Below are 13,771 nucleotides of genomic sequence, written 5' to 3'. Positions count from 1 at the left end.
TCATTTTTCAATATTAGGTAATGTATAGTGAGATATTATTTAAATGAGGAGACCCCAACATTTTAAGTCTACGAATTATTTTTTAATATTAGGTAATGAATAATAAAATATAAACTAGTAACGTAACAAAAAAAAAAAAGGATAAGAAGTGGTATTAGTTTAGATGGATAATTTGATAAAATGATTATTTGAACGACGAAAATTTTATTTAGAGAATTTGCATTGATTTGGATATTAAAAAAAAAACAATAAATTTTTACTTTGTAGGACTTATCTATTAACTCTTCACATTTTTTTGCTTATTCAATTTTTACGTTTTCATATCTTTTTTTCTTGTCTATATTGTCAATTGAAAAAGATTTACTTTTTAGATTTAAATACAAAAATTTAATTAGCAGTTTTGCATCTCCAAAAACAAATAAAATAAAATTTAAATAATTTTTAGTATTTATTTATATTATTAAAAGGCCACTAAATTAAATCTTACCTGGGCCACAAATGTTGTTAAGACGACCCCACGCTCTGCAACACTATTTTGCTATGGCGTATAAAATGTTGTAAGTTCTCTGTGTATGCCATGCTCATTACAAAAATAAGTGAAATCATTATATAAGAATTCATCGCCTCAATCTATTCAAAATGCTTTTATGCTATTGCCACTTTATTTCTCCACCAATGCCTTGAATTTCTTGAAATTCTCGAAGGTTTCTAATTTGAATTTCAAGAAATAAACCCAACTCATACGGTTATAATCATCTGTAAATAGCAAAAAAATAACAACTGCCTCTAAGCAACTTAGTTTGCATAGACCCACACAAATCAGCATGCACAAGTTCAAGACAATTTGAAACCCTACATGATTTTCCAACAGAAAATGATCTAAGTTCAAGACATTTTGAAGCCTTACATGATTTGCCAACAGGAAATTATCTTTTACTCTATTTTCCATAAACACACCCTTCACAAAAATCAAGTTCACCAATTTTCGGCAAACCAACAACTATTTCTTTTTGTCTTAAAAGTCTTAGACCGTTCACATTCAAATAACCAAAACGTAAATACCATAGTTTAGCCTCGTTATTTCCCCTAACAACTAAGGTTTTGCTCATGACATTTGAAACATCAAGAGGAAACATTTTGTTTTGTGTCATATGGACATTTGCAATGATTTAACCAAATTTTTTTATCATTAACAACACATGAATCACAATCAAACACAACCTTATATCCACTAATCATCAATTGTCCAACACTCAACAAGTTATGAGCTAAACGAGGCACAAATAGCACATCATAAAGGAGTTTGATATCACTTTGTAAGGTTCTGATGGCAATTGTACTTTTCCCTTCTACATGCATCTGCTTGTCGTCTCTGAGTCGAACTTCACCTTTATGTGACTCGTCAACCTCTTTGAACAACAACTTTGTCCCTGACATGTGGTTGGAGCATCCATTTTCCAAAAACCATATTATATTGTTGTTTAGCATATCTTGAATAGGTCAATGAGCCATGAATAGCTTGCTCTCCTCTTCAACCTTTTTTGTAAAATTTGCTTGTTTCTGTTATTCCTTATATTTGGTCCAACAATTTGCTTCTTTGTGCCCTATTTTGTTGCAATATTTGCATTGGATTAAGCTCTTGTATTGACATGATTCACTTAATTGACCTTTGTCTTTGTTGCCACGACTTCGTCCACGAAATCCACCTCTGCCTTTGCCTTGACGTCCTAAATTTTTTGACTTTCCTTTGAAAGAAGACTCCCTTTTCATCTAAAAGGCCTTCTCCTCAACTTTTTCAGATGATTTGCTAAGCCTATTTTCATGAGCTATCAGAGAGCTCATCAATTCATCAAAGGAATAAGTGGACAAATCCTTTGACTCTTCAATTGCAACAACAACATGATTAAATTTTGTGGTTAAACTCCTCAAAACCTTGCACACAACTATCTCATTATTGATTTTTTCACCAAAACTCTTCATATGATTGACAATACCAGACACCCTAGACAAAAATTCTTGCACAGATTCTTTTTCTTGCATAGCTAACATTTCAAAATTGCAACGGAGAGTTTCCAGCTTTAGAGTGTCACTTTTTTGTCTCCCATATACTCTTGCTTTAGAGTCTCCCATGCCTCATGAGAAGTAGTTGTTGTAGTAATTCTGGAAAATATTTTATCATCAAGAGCTTGCTGGATCATGAAAAGAGTCTTGAAGTCCTTCTCCCAATTATCCTACTGCTGCAGCTGTTGATTGGGCTCGACTGGTTGCATGCGATTCTCCTACGACTGTTGAGCAGGCTCAACTGGTTACCTATCTTCAAGCCCGTTTTCTACCAAGTCCAATATCTCTTTGAGACTTAAAAGAGAGTTTTCATCTTGAGACTCCAAAAATAATAAATTATCCCTTTAAAAATTGGAATAAGAGGTTGAGATGAAGCATTTGTGTCATTTGTTGTAAGTGGTCTACAAATTAGAATAACTTTTTATTCTTTTTTATCTCACATGCTCTTTTCCCACGCTTGTGGAAAAAAGGAACAAATTGTGACTCTGATACCATAAATGTTGGTAAGATAAAAGAAATATTACAATAGAATATTGAGAGGCAAAGTCAATACCAAAAATTCATCATTCAAAAACATCCAGTACACCCAAGACTTAAATAATACTAGCTATAGGAACAAAAAATGCTAAAAAATAGATTCAGAAACCCATGATCAAGTTTAGTGCCAAATATAACTAACCACTAATGTAAATGTAATGATTCTAACAAATAAAAGCATAAAACATGCTCCTAAAAATTAGGAATCATCCATTCAACAATTTGAAATGAGTAAATTGTGAGCGATCATTTTTTTTTTTTTTTAATTCATTTCTCTCTGCCGTGTAAAAGTCAAAGATCGCAGTTGATTCCAGAACGTGCATGGTAGACGGTATTACTATTCAGACTCAGAGTCGATGCGAGTCAACTCAACTCCGCTTCCATGACTCAACCAATTTAGCCAACGCCGCCGGCGACGACCCGCCGTCGCTCAGGGCGGCCATTGCCCCCTCCCTCGCCGCTTTGGCTCGCTCCCTAGCGGCCTTGCCGGCCTCGGATTCCATCAGCTCTCTGACTCGCTCCTCCACCTCCGCCGCCGTCACGAATCCGCCGTCCGACTCGTTCATCGACAAGGCCAGCTTCATTTGCTCCACCAACAGCACCCTGTTCAGCCTCTGCTCAGCGTAGAGCGGCCACGCCACCATCGGCACGCCGGCGCACACCGCCTCCAACACCGAGTTCCACCCGCAGTGTGTCACGAACCCGCCCACCGAGTCGTGCCGCAACACCGCCACCTGCGGCGCCCATGACTTCACCACCAGCCCCCTTTCCTTCGTTCGCTCCAAGAACCCATCGGGGAGAAGCGAATCCAGATCCGGCTCGGGCGGGGCTGCAATGACCTTTCCTTTATCTGGGTCGGGCGGGCTCCGCACCACCCACAAGAACCTCTGCCCGCTCCGCTCCAACCCGACCGCCATCGCCGCCAACTGCTCCACCGAGAACGAACCCAAGCTCCCGAAGCATAGGAATACAACGCTTCCACTCGGCTGCGAGTCGAGCCACCTCAAACACACGTTTTCACTGCCACCTCCGCGGCCTTCGTCGGATGCAATGAGCGGGCCCAAGCAGAACACCGGCGGCGTAGGAGCGTCGGGAACACAGAGTCCATCTTGGATCGCTTTCACGGCGTCCGGTTCCAGAGATTCGAACGTGTTGACAATAATCCCATCCGATTTGGGCATATGGACAAAGAAATCTATGAATGCATTATACTCGACGGATCTTCTCTCCATCATTGGCAGCGGCATATCGGAGGATGGAATCGGAGGCAAGCTCGGAAAGTGAAGAAGCGTATTCATGTCTTTGAAGTCTCCGGTGGTGTTCCGATCAATTGTCGGCAAGTAAAGGTAGCAAGCGAGGCAAGAAGCGCCGGAGGTGAAGAAGTAGAAGGTGGGGAGGTTGAGTTCGGCGCCGACGGAGAAGGCGGGAGTGGAGAAGAGGTCGATAATGAAGGCGGCGACGGAGGCGGAGAGGGAGATGGAGCGGAGGGCCTGGCGGACGTTGGGGGTGTTGAGGCGGAGGAGCTCGAAGGCGAAAGCTATCCTGGAGGGGAAGGAGAAGGGGTCGAGAGGGGGGGAGATGAGGGGGAGGTGGCGGAAGGAGATGGAGGGGCTGGTGGCGGAGACGTGGCGGTGGAGCCGGCGTTGAAGGGGGGAGTGGTGGTGAGGATGACGATGGAGTAGGAAGGGCGGTGGCTCAGTATCAGCTTCCCCAGCTCCACCATGGGTATCAGGTGGCCAATTCCTGCCGATGGATACATCACTATGGCTTCCATTTTCCCAGGGAGAGGGAGAGGGAGAGGGAGAGAGAGAGGGGGGTAGGATGGATATACCGCGAACAGGAATAGGGTGTTTGGGTAAGCGGTTTGACTAGATAGGCCATCTCCAACGAGCCGTCAAAATTTGTACGGCATTTCAAATAATTTTTGCTCCAACGCTACTCTCTATCCGTCAATTAGTCACTTCTTAAATTTTTGTGGAACTTGAAATAGCTCCCTACTACAGTTGAGGAGCTATGTTTTGCTCCATAAAATTCTCCAACGAACTCTTGGGATTCTGAGGTTTGAAGAAAAGCCTCTAATGGCTCTGTGTGGGCTTTTGAGATTTGAAGAAATCATCGGCGACGAGCAGCGGTGACCAGCAACAACAGCGGCAGAGGCGGCGGCGGTGAGGAAGAAGGAGCAGCGGCCACCAGATCCTCCAGCGGCGGCGCTTCCGTCCTCCAACAGCAGCGACGACGGTGGCGGCAGCGCTTCCTCCAACAGCAGTGACAAATTAAGCAGGGAGCTTTGTGCTCTGGGAACATGCTTATATATATATATATGTGTGTGTGTGTGTGTGTGTGTTGTTTTGCTGCATGCCACCATTTAGATTTCTGAGTAAATGTTATTTTAATTGGCCTGCCCTTCCAGACAAGCCATGTAACATCTTGGCAATTATAATATTGTCACCAAAATATAATCAAATAAAGAAAATACTCGTATATTCATTTCAAACAACTTTTATTGTTCCTAGATTTGAGCTGATTAATTGTTTACTTTAAAGTCGTTATTTTTCTTTTCTAGCTTGACAAATGTGATATTTGTCATTTATCTTGCAAAAGTTAATTTTTCATTATACTCCCAAAAATATTAGCTATATATTTGACTAGTTAGTAATTTCTTGATCAAAAAGGTTTTGAAACTTATATAAAATAGAGCAGAGTTAGAGGCAGATGCAAACAATTGAAACTTCATGACTCCATTTTCTAGAGGACGAGAAATAATTTTTCTTTCTGATATTCTTATGAGTAAACTATGGTTAGGTAGCTTTATAGCTTGTTTAACTATATATTTCCAGAAATAATTATGTGTGGGATCGATGCATGTCCTGAGAAAATATGATATTATTTGCCTATGCTTTTTAACTTTAACCATCTATAATTGTTGTTCGTACAACTTTAACAAAATGGAAGTGTGATATTTGTTCTCTTGAGATCATTAGAAAACCTTTGTTTTTAGCAAGCAAATTAGCAACAGAAATGCTTGAGCCATGAAAATGATCCCCGTGTTGGGTCTTCTAACACAAACTGGGATGGGCAACAGAATTGGGAGAAGAGTTAAGAAAGCTTTACTTGGTACATGAAACCAGAATATCTATCAGTTTACTGTTTAGTTGGCTTGGAAATTGGTAAGGGCCTGTTTGAGTGAGCTGTCAATGTTTAGTTTTCATTTTAGTTTTAGTTCTTGTTTTCAGTTTTCTATGTTTTAGTTTTCAAAATTTTAAAAATAAAAGCTGAACATGTTGTTTGGTATAAAAAAAAAGATGACTTGGGGATGAGCAATAAGTCAAATAATAGACAATAGTTGAACGTTGATCTATGGATGAAGAGTAGAGATGTCAAACAGGTTGAGCTACATGCAACCACCCTTGCTAGATCACTGGGAACAACAATTCTGTGGGATTTTGATGGGATTTACAAGATTAATTCTGATAGCGACTGCCTTAAAAGTTAGATCACGGCTAGCGTAAAACCTTGTAGCCATTATGTGGCTAAACAAATAAATTGTTTTTTAACTTTAAGGTGAAAGTTATTCTGAACTGAAGTTACAAAATATATCATAGTTTAAAAATAATAAAATAAAATCATCTTGTAGTCAAGGCCCACGGGCTGTTGGGCTGGGTTGAGCAGTATGTTTGGGACGATTTGAAAGTCTACTATTTGTAGATTTGGCTACATCAAGGAGGATGCTGTTCATTGCCAGGTGATTGGCTCTTCGAGGTCTGATAATCAACAACATTGTTATCTATAGGCGTGCAGAGATTGTAGAGATGTGGTTGTGTGTAAACATGGCTACGCATCTTCTCTTCCAGTGGCACCATACTTCAGCATTTTATCCCACATGAGAGCACTGTACTAACCACCCTGATAAACTTCCACTTCTAGCCACCATACCACAAAACCCTAATAATCTAATGTAAAAAGAAGCCTCAGTGATAGGCAAAAGTATATTTTGCTAAAACCCATGGGGCGTCTTAAAGATATTTCCTGTGTACACAATATGGCACAGGAAGTGCTGACCCTCGACAAGGAAAATGCCCTAGGCAAGGTAGGTCCTTAATGGCTGCCAGCGGAGGCCATCGGAGGAGAAGGTCCAAGGCCAGGTAGATGCTGTGAGTGAGGAAGAGGAATATGGCAGGGACTTAAACAGTGTTGACTGATTACTACTGAAGGCTGGATAGATGTGTCTACTCCTGACTAATGTGAGATCAATTCTCTTCCATACAGGTCATGCACCAATCAATTAATTTATTTATTGTATTTTAAGGCTTAATCCTGCAAGGTGGGTTTGGCTACATATCAATTAATTCAATGAAAATATTTTAAGGTGGTGGGTCGTGCACATGTGACTAGTCTGGAATTGGCAAGAAGATCACATGATGATTAAACAATTCTTCATGTACTATTATAGTTCACTTGCTTATTCAATTAATTCAATGAAAATATTTCTGTTGTTCGGGTGTATTTAGGGTGTATTTAATAGTATAAAAAATATATAAAAAATGTTATATCCAAATAATTGAATTTCATCTTTGGTGTTTGACATACTATATTTTTTATAAAATTAAATTCTATGATATAATTATTAAAATATATTTTTGTCTCTTTTTCATGAAAAAATCTATTAAGGGTGAGAAAATTTTTATTTTTCATGTAAGTTAAAAATATTTTTATTTTTAATTAAATGTTATCAAACACACCCTTACTGTATTTTTTAAGAACGGGTAAAACGTCCCAAACTATTTTCACTAAAAAGAAATGACCGAAATAAAACCTACTCCTAACATTTACTGAAACAAAGTAAGACATTTTTTCCTTAAAGCCTATTATATATATATATATATTATGACACATCCAGAAAAAAACTGATATGATCATGACATTCTCCCCTTGAAGCCTATATATCCGTGAATATTTTGCCCTTGGATTTGCCTTCGAACTTTTTTTTGTTGTGTTTAAATGAAACAACTTTGTTGATAGGTGAACTTCTGTTTTCAACCTAACTCCTATGATGACGTGTTATCAGGTAATATAGATTGTTTTGGCTCATTTTACCAAAACTAATAAAAATTCTGGTCCCTAATTGAGACTTATTTTCGAGGTAGCTCTTTTCACATCAAGTAGATAAAAGTGAAAAGCCACGTAACAGAATGTACACTGAAGTCTGAACTGCCTAATGTGGTTTCTGTTTTTTTTTTTTTTTTTTCTTTTTTGGTTTATACTAGCTATCTGCTGACCCAATTAGGACTTGGGATTGTTGTTGGTTTATACTAGGCGCCTGATGTGATTGTCGGATGGTCAACAGTCGCACATGTACCCTTCATCTACCGAATTAGGTGAAACAATTCTAGGTCCATGGCAATTGGGTCGACAGGCCTTGTATGTTATCCAAACAATAATCTAAGCTTAATCCCACTAGGTGGGTTTTAAAGTTGTAAACACGTGAGATAAGGATACATCCTTAATTTGTTGATCTTGGCTTGATGCTGCGCTTCCGCCCTAGGAAACCTCAGCTTCTTCACTCAAAACTAGTAGATGATGCGGCATTTGGTTGTGAAAAAAAGACTTAAAACACTTGAAATGATTCTTTTTGTGTAGTCTCTATCATTCGTATTTCGATGGAAGAGATAAATTTATAAGTTGAACTTTTAATTCTTATGCACGGTGAGAAATTGAATTCATGATCTACTGGTATAAATCTTAATGTATCGTTTATCCAACTGCTCGATCTATGTCTTAGAAAAAAAAAAAAAAAACTTAAATATTTGAGATTACCGTCCTTACATAGACTTGCGGTGCTCGTACTTTCAATTTCAACAAAAGAGATAAATTACAAATAGAGTTTTTGTCTCGTTACATATGATAAAAAATTAAATTTATGATCTACTTATTCTAACATACTGTGATCTAATCAGTTGATCTGCACCATAATAGCAACTTAAATACTTACATATTTGGCAAGTGGTCTCGGGCAGTAAATCATTAATTTCCTTCTTGTCTTGTTTCATATATATATATATATATATAGTATTATTTATTTATTTGAGTTGTCACATCAAACAAAGACAAGGGAAACCAAACACGGGACAAAGAGAGGAAACAATCTTGAATCTGGATAGTGGGTCTAAATACCCAAAAAGAATTATAGTTGCCTTTGTTTTCTTCCTGGAAACTAGACTAGGGAACTAAGCCCAAATGATAGGTTTCAAATCTTTCTCCCTTCGTCGATCTTTTATCTTCAGCTTCAATCACAGGGTATTTTGCTTCTAAGAAATTCTTTTATTTGTTTGAGCGACGGCTTGTGGGGCAGGAGTAAAAGGGGGCGGAGCAAGTCGGGACTGGCTGACCAACCCTACCATCATTTCTTTGGTAATTAATGAAGGAATCTCTTTCCTATTGCTATTCCTAATTCTACTATGCTCTACTTTTAATTCCACTGCACGCTTCGATCTCTCAAAGCCAACCATCTAGGTGGGTCCCTTCCTCTATTTGGTAGCAGGATATGAAAGTCTCCACTTCTTTTGCATTAGAGCATCTCCAATCTTAGACACCTAATTGAGCGCTAATTTGGTGTTCAACATTAATTTACATAAAAAAATTTAACACCATTTTGGTGTTATTTCTAATATGTAACATCAAATTAGTGTAAAAAGAGAATTTTTAAAAATTATTTTATAAATATTAATAGAAAGTATTTTATTTTTAAGCCATGTTGTTGTTGTTGTTTTTATTTTAAGCTTTTTTTCTATTTTCATCATGTATTTTTAATTTAAGTTAATGAAAAAATTATTACTTTTTATTATATTATTGAATTTTTGCATTAAGAATATTTTCTTTCTATTAAGTAATTATTAAAATAAAAAAAATTCATATACATAAACAAAAATATTTCATTTTATATTAATATGGTATTTATAAAATATATTAAATATTTTAAAATACATTCAATATTATACTCATTTTATAGATCTTAATAAAATATTTCAGTCGATATATATTTTTTATAATAATTTAATTTATATTTTTAATTATTAATCAAAATATACAAATATAATAAAAGTGATAAAAGATATAAAGGGAATAAATTATTTTGAAGTTATACAAAGAGGGGTAAAATTGAAAATAAAATAAAAAAGAAAATTTGGTGTTGGTGAATGGTATAACATGAAATTTGATGTTATACTATTCACTCAACACCAAATTTGATAATTAAAAATTGTACCTAACACCATTTTAGCATATTCGTTGGAGACGTTTCTGCTTGGCGCTGCAATTGGCGCTCTGTTGAAAATGCTCTTAGTACTTAATTCGTAGAATAGAATGACTCGTGGATTGGTGAGTCATTCTTTCTCCCCAAGTCAAAGATTGAGTATACCAATTATGTCAACTCGAAAATGGCAACAAGGGTTCAACCGAAAAAAGCTAAATGGAAAAACGTAGCGTGGGCTTTCATTTGACATTTCGTTCTATCCAAAAGAGGAAAAAAGGCTTTCTTGCACAACATAAACAAATGAAGAAAAGGTATCTACTTGTATCATTATGCTCACTAAGTTTTGCTATGTTGCTTGTGTCGAATTTGTTAGACACGGGCTAGTAAGGAGAGGTGAGGTTCATGTGCCCCCACTCACATTTATTCGCATTGAGTAAATATTATGTTGCCCCCAAATATTATATTACTCGACGTGACCAATATAATATTTTTCTACGCTTACTTATAACTAATGGTTGAGATAGTTGAACTCAAACCTTTTAAAAGTTCTTGATGGATAATGTTACACGAACAAATTGGTGGACAACCTCAATTTGTCGCGATATTATGATATGAAAATATCATAATAAATTAAACCCAAATTTTTGAATGCCCTCCCAAAATCATGTCTTTTTTCTCATACTCTCTTTATTCTCTTTCCCACCCTCATCTCTGTCTCGCCTCATTCTCCATCTGTTCATTCTCGCCTCCGCCTTTGCCTTTGCCCTCTACCTCTTCCTTTGCGTTTCAATCTCCGTCCACCTTCGCCTTCGTCGTTTTAGTCGTCGTTGTCGCCTCCATCTACCCCCTATCTCTCTCTCTCCTTCCCCCTTTCTCACCTCATTCTCTCTCTACTCATTCTCATAGATGCATCTGACTCCTCCATCACGGTTCACCTCCATCGTCAACACCTCTATCTCTTTCTTTTTTTGGGCCTCCATATCCACTAACACCTTCGTCGTTCGCTGCCGACACTTTCATTTTCCCTCTCTTTCTCTTTGAGTCACTAACACATATATAAATATATAATATATTTATTGAAAATGTATTTGAATATAATTTGGGTTAAATATACATATTTTCTAAACAAAAATATAGATTAAACAAGAATAAAAATAAATAATATATTTTGAGTTAAAATATATTTTTATGTTATTATTTATATATAAGATAATTAAAAAATACATAAAATTTTAAATTTTGTATGAATAATAAATAGAAGAACTATAATTGTATTGTGATGGATATAAGAATATATCTTTCTATTAAAAATAAATATTATAATATTATGGTTTATAGTTTGATTCGCATTTTATAACTTAAAAAAAAAAATTAAAAATAGCAAACCAAACTATACTCTTAAAAGTTTGATCTTATAAGCTAAGATTTTTAAGAGTAACAGAATAGGTAAAAGATAAGAAAATGCTGTTGTTAAAGGACTACCATGAATTTCGCTAGAAAATTCCCCTCCAAGACAAGGGAAAAGCCAAATGTGTCTATGAGAGTTGCATCAAACAAATTTATTTTTCCTTGTCCACTATTCTCCACTTATTCGGAATAACAAGTTTAAATAATTTATAATCCCAATTATATTTTTTTCTCTTTATCATTCATACACAAAACATAAAATTTTATGTATAAATAATTATGTATATTTGTATGTTATTATTTATTTATATTGCTTGAATTGAAAGGTCAAAAATTATATGTAAAGTTGTACAAAATCTTAATGTTATATTTTACAAAAATCAAAAATCATATTTAAAGTTAAACAAAACTATAATATTATATTTTAGATTTATACAAGTAATATAAATAAATAAGAAAATAAATAATATTTAAGTAATATATAATATCATATATTATATATTTACATATATTTTGGTTTAACAGAGACTTAGAGAGAGAGAGAGAAATTGGAACGGTGGAGGTGAACGATGGAGAGAAGCGACAGAAGATCTAGAGAGAGAGGAGATGGAAGCGTTGACGACCGCGTTGATGGAGACGAACGTTGACAGAAGCGATTGTGTCAGTGGCAACGATGACGAGAAACGAGAAGAGAGAGAAAAGGGGAAGGAGAAAGAGAAAGAGAAGGAGATAGAGTCGTCGGTGAGGGCTTCAATTGATGTGAACGAGAAGAACGAGCGAAGAGGGAAAAGGGGAGAGAGAGAGTATAAGGAAAAAGAGGAATGGCCATAATGGAGTTTTCAAATAGAGAGTGAAAGATGAGAGTAAAAAAGAGAGTGAAAGGTGAGACTAAAAGAGAGAGACAGAGGTTAAGAGTGAAATTATTTTTTACAGTAAAAATTGAATATATAATTTCTTTAGAGTTGTCCATCAATTCTTTGGTTTATCATTATCTTAGGCTGATATGCTTTTATATTAAAGTGGCTGAGTGGTTGAGGTTGAAATGTTAGCGCGTCTATTATGTTTGGTTGTTAGAATGGTAGTTGAAGAGTTGCCTCCCTCCTTTGCCCCACATGTTGGGGAGTTGATGGGTTGGAGTAGTTGGTACGATAAATGCTAAATATATATATATAAAATTACAATGATCATCTCTAAGGTTAACGTAATATTTCAATAATAGTAACTTCTTTTATTAGATAAAGAGATAAAAATGATCATTTTATAACTTCACTCTCTTTTTGCCTCTCTCTCTCTCTCTTTGCTCTATCTTACAAAAACAATCAACTCGTAGTTGGCAGCAGCTGGATGTCGGCAGGAACTACTGCGCCATTCATGAAGGAAAGCGCGCACTGTTGTTGCCATTATTATTATTATTATTATTATTATTATTATTGTTGTGGTAAACTTATGTTGGCCTAAGAGAGAAGGAACCAATGAGAGAGAGGCCTAAGCACTATTAGAGAAATCAGAAAATAAAGTTTTTACATGTAAAGAGTATTTTAATTATTTTTAATATTTAATTAAGAATAAAAACTATAACATAATATTAAATTTTAGAGGTATTCATTATATTTTTTCAAAGACTAAGATAATTTTTATAATAATAATATTAAACTTATGATGCTTTTCTTAAAACATTAAAAATTGAGATGAATTTAGACGAGCTTCGATGTTCACATAATTAAATGCGAAATATTTAAATTAAATTTAGAAGCTTTGAAATTTTGATGGGTTACTTGGCACTTGAAGCTTGCGGGATTTTCATATTTTAAAAATTATATTAATATTCTTTCAGTAATAAGTATTAAAAATATTATATAATTTCATAAAATTTATATTTAACATTCATTTAACTTTAGAGACAGTCAAACATAAGTCTTAAATTTAAAAAAAAAAAAAAAAAAACAGAAACATAACTTTTAAATAGTAAAGGTAACTAATGTAATTTTTAAAAGGTAAAAAGTAGTGATGTTTAACTTTAAGGGTATTCAGTTAGATTGATGGATTATAAAGTAATTTAATAATTACAAAAAAAATTAATAAAATTTATATAGACAAAATGAATATGATTAAAATTTCAAAAAAAATCAATTTAACCAATATACTTGAAAGTTAACCAAATTTTCAAGAAAAATAATATTCTGAAAGTTTAAATAAAAGTTTAGTAAAGAGTCTGAAATCATGTACTTTGCATTATTTTGTTTATTCATCTGAAAAATAAAATATTAATGTCAAAAATCTAATATAAACAAAAAAAATTGTAAAGAAAAATTAATAAATTTATTTTTAAAAATTCACTTTTAATCAAATAATCTTCATCTGGCAGTATTTATACCGAATTTTGAAGTTTAATTAATTACTCTAAGTGATTAATGTATAATAAATATACTTTAATTTTGATTAAGACATATTTACTATATCTTATTTTTAAATACATGAAATAACATTTTTATTAGTTAATGAAATATAACATATATA

The 13,771-nt window shown here is 34.8% G+C and overlaps 1 pseudogene; it reads right to left on the bottom strand.

Annotated features, from left to right (window-relative positions):
* Positions 1–2,773: 2,773 nt before the first annotated feature.
* Positions 2,774–4,886, bottom strand: LOC127804050 (anthocyanidin 5,3-O-glucosyltransferase-like; annotated as a pseudogene).
* Between the last annotated feature and the right edge of the window lie 8,885 nt (positions 4,887–13,771).

Source organism: Diospyros lotus, chromosome 1 (assembly GCF_014633365.1).
Source record: "Diospyros lotus cultivar Yz01 chromosome 1, ASM1463336v1, whole genome shotgun sequence".
Lineage (NCBI taxonomy): Eukaryota > Viridiplantae > Streptophyta > Magnoliopsida > Ericales > Ebenaceae > Diospyros > Diospyros lotus.
Note: the sequence above shows the minus strand (reverse complement) of the source record. Positions and strands in the feature narration are given on the sequence as shown.